Source organism: Phlebotomus papatasi, chromosome 1 (assembly GCF_024763615.1).
Source record: "Phlebotomus papatasi isolate M1 chromosome 1, Ppap_2.1, whole genome shotgun sequence".
In the NCBI taxonomy this organism is placed as follows: Eukaryota; Metazoa; Arthropoda; class Insecta; order Diptera; family Psychodidae; genus Phlebotomus; species Phlebotomus papatasi.
In genome coordinates this window covers 14,815,131-14,823,056 of record NC_077222.1, presented here as the reverse complement: position 1 = coordinate 14,823,056, position 7,926 = coordinate 14,815,131, and positions in this window count along the sequence as shown.

The window sequence follows — 7,926 nt, the reverse complement described above, 5'->3', positions numbered from 1 at the left end:
ACTAAAGAAAAACTAAGTTTTTCTCCCTCAATTAAAAAAAATATACAAATATATATTATTAAAAAAAGAAAATAATTTATCAACACGTTTAACAATTTCAAAAACTTGAGGAATTTTCCAGAAACTGGTGTTTGACAACTTTGGAATTTGATGGGTTTCTGTCAGAAGCTGTCAGTTTTCGTGTTTTCCAAAAAGAAAAATCCTTAAAATTAAAATTGTGACTTTTTCAAAGATTTCGCAAAATGTAGATAAGAGTCCGATAAAAAAATAAATGAAATAATGTTACCTTTTTGACAACTTCAATATTTTGAGGGATATGTCAAAATGTGTGCTTGACAATTTAAGAATTTGAAGGGTTTCTGCCAGAAGCTGTCAGTTTTCCAAAAAAAAACTTCCTTAAAATAAAAATTGTGTTTTTTTCAAAGATTTTGCAATATGTTGATGAGAATTTGATTTACAAAAAAAAGTAGTGAAAAAATCCTACTTTTTTGACAACTCCATTTTTTTGAGGGATATGTCAAAATGTGTACTTGACAATTTAAGAATTTGAAGGGTTTCTGTCAGAAGCTGTCAGTTTTTCAAAAAGAAAAATCCTTAAAATAAAAGTTCTTACTTTTCCAATGATTTTGCAAAATATTGATGAGAATTTGATCTACAAAACAATAGTGAAATAATCCTACTTTTTGACAATTCCAATATTTTTAGGGATATGTCAAAATGGGAACTTGATAACTTAACAATTTGAAGGGTTTCTGCCAGAAGCTGTCAGTTTTCCAAAAAGAAACTTCCTTTAAATAAAAATTGTGACTTTCAAAGATTTTGCAATATGTCGATGAGAATCTGATAGAAAAAAAAATAAAGAAATAATCCTACTTTTTGACAACTCCAATATTTTGAGGGATATGTCAAAATGGGAACTAGACAATTTAAGAATTTGAAGGGTTTCTGGCAAAAGCTGTCCGTTTTTTGAAAGAATATTCCTTAAAATAAAAATTGGAAAATTTCGACAAGAATTTAATATCAAAAAATATTGGAATAGGCCTTATTCTTTTAACAAGTACAACAATTTTAAGAACACGCCGAAATATAAACCTGACAACTAAAGAAATTGAAGTGTTTACTAGACGAAGTTGACATGTTTTCAACTAATATTCCCGATAAAAAAGCTCCGTAACCCTTTCCTCCCGAAATTAGAAAGCTTCATAATTTATCCTTCAGACTGATAAATTTATTTTTCTAATGCATATTTTTTTATTTAAAAAAAATATATATTTTTGTTGTGATTTTACTGTAGAAAAGTGAGAGGTGGTAATATTTTATTCTCTAAGGATGATGTACAATATTATTATGTGAATATCGTTGAATTGAGATAATGAAATGATAAAAGATATGCTCATAAAATGCCAAAATAACTTTGCTTTTGAGGTACCTCAAATGAGGTTGTCCTCGACATTATACTTATTGATAAATGAAATGAAATGAGATTAAATGGTATAATAAGGTTAAATAGTTAAGAATTTTGATCTTACAGATAGAGAATGGGAAGATGTGAATTTCCCACAGATGAAACTATGTATATTATGGCAGAAAAAAAACAATTGAATTTACCATTATCTTATATCTTCATGTGATTATCTTAAAATGTTACTAAAGATGGTAAATTACTGAATAAAATATTTCCTTTCAAACATTTAAGTATCTTTTCTATGAAATTGTCTACTCACAATTGTTGTTGGTTCAGTCAGTGGTTCATATTCAATATGGTCCGCCACGAAGGATGAGATTTTCTCCCAGGAACCAATTAAGTCCGGGTAGTGAAGAGAGGTTGGTCGAATTGTAGTGCTGACGAATTTCTGGACTCCACATTCATTTTTTGGCGCCAAAACCAGTGGCATCCGATCGATGTACTTTTCATTGTACTGCAGCCGGAAATTCTCTGCAAACATCAGAATGAGCTTTTCTTTGGACGTCAAGGACCGATACGATAGAGGAAAGTTAGACAAATCTTCAAACTTTGGGTCCTGCACTTCGGGAAAGCTCACATCGATAATCCCGACTTGCTTCTTCACTTGCATTAATTCATCATTGCTCATGCTACCATATGTCCACTTTGGAGCAGTCCTTTGAACCACAATCACTTCCAGAGGTGCCTCTTCCACTTCCGTGGCCGAAGGCGTTGGGGAAATGCTCAAAGGTCTCAAAGAAGCACGCCGGGAAAGGTTTAAACCCGGTGTTAGAAGCGAAGCTCTAACATCAATTGGTTCAATTTCAATAATAGGTTTGGGAATGCTTTCTTGCTCTTGGTTTTCCATGTTTAAGAATATTGTTTTCTCACTTAGAATCACTTTTGAACTTAGATCCTTTACTTAACACCAAGTTAATTGAAGAAACACGAAGGGCATACGCGCTTTAAAGGACGTCACTAAAATAATAAAGACTGGATGACTATCGGTCAACGTAATTGGGTGCACAAGCAAAAGGCTATCATGGAAATGACCTTTGACTCTTTCTGTGACTTCAGAAACACCTACAAAATGTCGATTTTGATAAAATATAATAGCAAAAGTCAAGGGTCATTTCCGTGTTTGCTTTATAAAACATTTTATAAAATGTAAAGGGGCTACTTTTTTCTTTAAAATTTCTTTTTAAGAAAATTTAAATATTTAGCTCGAACGTGAGAAAATATGAAATATTCGTAGCCAGATTATGCGTGAAGCCTGCAAAACCTTCCTCTACTGAATAGTCTTTTAATTGTGTAGGGGAAAGTACTCTCCTTTCGAACGTTCTTGCCTTCGAATAATGTGAATTTTCCTTTATTTTTCCTAAGAGACTTAGGGTGGATACCCAGAATCTCCCGAATGATGGAATTATCCTATTTGATGTCATCTTGAATAAAATTCCTTTTTGCAAAGTAAAATAAATTAACTTCTCCAAAGCTTTCGACTCATGGTACATGTCTTCCTCACTTGCTGAATCAAAAAAATTGTTTGAAGCACCTGAGGAAGAAAAACCGTATCAAGGGTTAAATGCATTGGAGAAAAAGTTGATTGTTTTTGCAATGGAAATGGATAAGGAAACTGTCGCAGGTGAAAAGAGGTGAAAAGAGCTAAGCAACTGAGAGTTAGTATTAGATTTTCTAATTGAGCTCTATTGAAATATAATTTTAGGCCCTGCCCAATTAAAGTCTGATATTGGATGATTGCATAAGTTCGTAGGACTCTCATTTTTTTTAGGAAGATACTGTTTTTCTTGAAGAAAGTTGGAAAAGTGATCAAGAAACATTTTTTTTTCAAGTTTATGCACTAAACTATTCTAGATATTGGGAAAAATGTTTATCTGAAGGGTCAATATCTGAAGAATATGCTAGGTACTCGAGAATTTCCTATCGCAACTCCTGTAATATTGGCAGCATCTGTTGTTCGACGCACGATTTAGTGTTGTCATTTGGGATGATTGCCCTTTCTTTTGGCGAAAATCGGAAGTTTTTAGTAAGCAAGCGAATTGAATCTAATGAATTAGTCACAGTGCTTATCTTCTTTGATTGTTTCATCACGTTGGAGTAACTCAAAGTGAATAATTTCCCTGGAATCATATCAAATGTACAGAAATACTTTCAATTTATGCAAATCAGCTTCTGCAATAAGCTTTGCTATTTTGTCCAGGATCTTTTTCGCTATATGTTGTTGTATTACACCCATTTTTCCTCACCTGACACAAATCGATTCAGAAAAGGTTCTTCATCGCAAAATATTAGGAGAGAAATGGTCACAGTCATACAGATCCACTTATTATTTGAATGAGAAGATGTGACACCCATGATTGAGCTTTTAATCCTATCTATAGCGAAATATGGTCGAATTATTGTTTTCCATCATCTTAATAATCTCTTCAAGTGTTAACCATAAATTTTCTTCAACTCACAATATCGTCATCAATGCTAGGGACCATTAAAAATGAAGTTGATCTTTTGAAAAATAAATTCCTGTGTCAAAATTTTCCTAGCTACTTCTTGATCACCCTTAGAGCAAGCACGTGGTCTAAATAAACGCCCAACATGTTTTTTTGTGCAAGTCCATCACCTATACATTTCTAAAATTTTATCCCTCATTTTGTAAAAATCCGACAAGGGAGATATCGACATGTTGATAATAAAATAAAATACAATACAAAAAAAAAATTGAAGAATACTTGGCATTGAAGGGATGTAGGATACTATAATTTTTCTAATGCATGCAAAAAAGTAAACAAGAATGGTAGAGGTAAGCTACGGGATGCCCCTTAACTCTTTCGCGTCACACTTTTATTCAGCAGATGAATTCATGTAAAATTGAGTTTTTCCTAATGCTTTATGATTAAATATAATACTTCTGAGAGGCAAAAAATTTTCCATTGAATGAAAACTCGGAAAAACTCCGGGTCACATATGACGATATGACCATATTGTCGGCAAGGGAAGCATACATACTATTTTCAAAATCTATATCACGGGCTTTCTAAGAGTTTTTTTTGCTTGAAGTTATTAATTTGGCCAAAACTATGGCAAACTGGATTGTCTTGATGAACACTGTACTCCTGGTGTTCAAGGAATCTTCTTGGTAATCCCTTGAACAGTCTCTGTCACAATATTTAGAGTGGTATTTGGCAAAAATAAACTTATCTTAGGGGAGACAGGGGTAGAATTAGCCAGCAAATGAAGCTTTTTTTTCGCGCATGATTTGTGAAAAAATGATAAAGTTTGTCTAATGTTTTTATGTTTCATAAGTAGCATTAAGATATTGGCTGTATAAAACCGTATAGTTCAGAGCTCTCAAATCCTTGGCTTTTTCTAGAGAGGATAATGAAAAAAGTATGACACATTGGCTACACCTGCCCCGGCCTGGGTAGATTTACCACTTTCGGGGTGCTATTTGCCACCAGTTTTCCAGACGAAATTTTAAAACTGGAAATACCAAGTGTTATTTCACTTGATCCACTGAAGCCCACTGATACTAAATATGCAACTTAAACCTAATGAAAAAGACTTTAGCCGACTTTTTTATGACATTTTTGTAATTGCGGCAAAATTGATGAAAATATCCTGAAAAAATCTATTTCACAAATTTTTCATCCGAATGGCAACATTGCTTGGAATATCAATAGTACTCTTTCATCTAACAATTATCCATGTATTAGTGAAAAATCATTGATAGTTTTATCCGGCCACGGAAGAGTGGCTACAACTGCCCCGAGGGCTGTTTTAGTGTTTTTCATCTTATATAAAAAATTGGATAATTATTATCCAAGTGAAAAATATTTTTTAATTAGGTTTATGAAACCAGAAACGAGGTAAAACTATGAAATCTTGACTACAAACTCAGAAAACCAAATGCTGGTCCAAAAACTGAAACATCAAAACTGCAGTTTTATACCCATTTTATAAAAATGATTCTAAATTGTAGGATAACAGGATCAGAGTTATAAATATTTCTGGCAATATGGGGATGTGTTCCTACTTTCATTAAAAAATACTTTGCTCAAGGTTCATTTTAAGGGAACCGAGAAAAATCCACTGTCTACTTCTGCCCCTGGCTAATTGTACCCCGGTCTCCCCTACATATTTATTCACAAACAATACAATTGCATAATATGGAAAGCTTTTAGAATACTCTAAAATATTGCAAAGTATGTTATAGTTAATTCATCAGATATAAGATGAAATGTCCAGGAGCAAGATATTTTCCTTCTGGATTTCACAAAGAAAAACAATGTCCCAAGTGTCCCAACTACATTGTTGGCACGAAAACACTTTCATAAACTTTTACCCTTGCGGACAATAGGGTCATATATGACCCGGTAAATTCTACGCGCTTTTCTGGAAAATTGAAAGTAGTTTATTATATCAAAATAATCAAAATACAGTCTTTGGATATTCTATTTTGTGTTTTAAAGAACTTTTTGCTGAAAAAAATAAATGAATATAAAAAATTTTCAAAAAGAAAAGTCATTTCACAAAGTAGGAAATTCGTGATTTTTGATCTCAAATATTTTCTTTCCCTGAATATCTGGAGTCTTGAGAAAATTAGCCAAGAATCTTACATCCTTCTATTATGATGTCGTGCACAAACAGATAGATTTCAATTAATGTAAATAGTCAAAAAAAATTTTCCCGGTCTCATATATGACCCTAATGACGTGAAAGAGTTAACGACCTGCGTGAAAAGTTCCACTAACTTATGCAATCATCCAATATGTCCTAAATTATTAAAGTTTTTTTTCAATATTACAGTAGACTCTCTCTCAATTGGGAAGTTGGGGCGAAATGTCATCTGGTTTATCGATAGATTTGGGCGTCAAAGCCTTTGTAAATTCCACAAAAAGCGCTCAATTATAAAGAATCACGATAAAATAGGAAGAAATACAGCAAATTAGAGCAAATTAGTTTCATAAAATTAATTGTGAAAATTGTAAACAAAAATTTTCACCCGATTGAGCGAGAGTCTACTGTATTCATTAAATAAGGGCATACCCTAACGATATAAGATGTAACATATAAGATCGATTGCCGATGAGCAAGATTCGTGCCCAAAAGCAATTTTCTAAGTAAAGCTTTAGGGGAATGTTGGCAGGTTCGCACAGAGTGAACCTTCAAACAATGCAAATTTTCTCTTTGTTTGCAAACAGCTAGTTCGTCATTTATTAGCCATAAGATAGATCATTATTAAACTCATGAAACGAGATGAGAAATGGTATTTCAGCTCTTTGCAAACAAAGTGAAAATTCACATCGTTTGAAGGTTCACTCTGTGCGAACCATGCCTACATTCCCCTATAGTATAAAAATTCTTATAATCTGTTTATAGCGCTCTTAGTTCCGTCACTGAGACTGCTAAATGTTAAGTAGCACACTCTTGAAAACTTAAGAGCTTCTACAAGGATTTAGAGGCAAAAATTTAGGTAAATGTAGGGCTTTTAAAGTGCATTAAACGACCGGTCAAAAGTCTTGCTTTTTTTTTAAGGCAGCTATTGTACTACTTGGGTAGGGCTACTTAAGTACTGAAAATTCGTCAACTGAGATGATAAGAATTGACTTTAAAATCAATGTTGAGGCATATATAAGTCGTGTATAAATCAATCCAGTAACAGGTTTAATAAAGTTTTGTTCTAACTATCTTAGCTTTTATGTCGATTATTTCTTGAATAAATTTACAAGGATTATTTCTATTTGCACTGCTTTAGAGACTGCTTGTAGAATGATTTTTATAGCACGAACTCTTATTAGTGTTTAGTACCAACCGTAAACGTTGAGAATTAGTCACAGTAATAATTTTTAAGTAAGCTTCTCTTTATAGGTTTCCTTTTATATTCTGCGCCTTTTCTCACTTTTCACAGGAAGTTTTATGACCACTGAAGCACTAACAAGCACTATAAAACTTTTAAAAAAAATAGTAAAAGGAGTGAATGTTCTTTCTCTTCTTAATTATAGTTTTTCTCTTTTAAAATTTGGAAAATAATTTTATAATTTTGCGTAGAGTCATTGAACCACGCCCGTAAATATTTAAAAGCCGGTATTCAAAACAATGTTCACTAATAATAAATTTTAGAATACTATCTTGCTTCTTCGTTCTCTTGGTTTAAGAAGGTACTTTTCCAACGCTTTTATTTATTGCTTGATACAATAAATTCAAAGTCTTAACTAATAACTAGAAACCCGTCTTTTGGAGTATAAACAAATATAAACACTCGACAAGACATTCGAATTTAATAAACAAAAAAGGTCGTTAAGGAAACGCTACTCAACATCTGCCTAAAAATTAAACTACTGTGGTATCAGTCATAGCGACATCTACATCTGGTTAGGTAGCTTGTTTTATTTCGAATACGTTAGCCGAGAAACCGACATAGAGTATTCCACTTCCATTAAGAGAAATGGGAAAGTGTTCCCAACAGC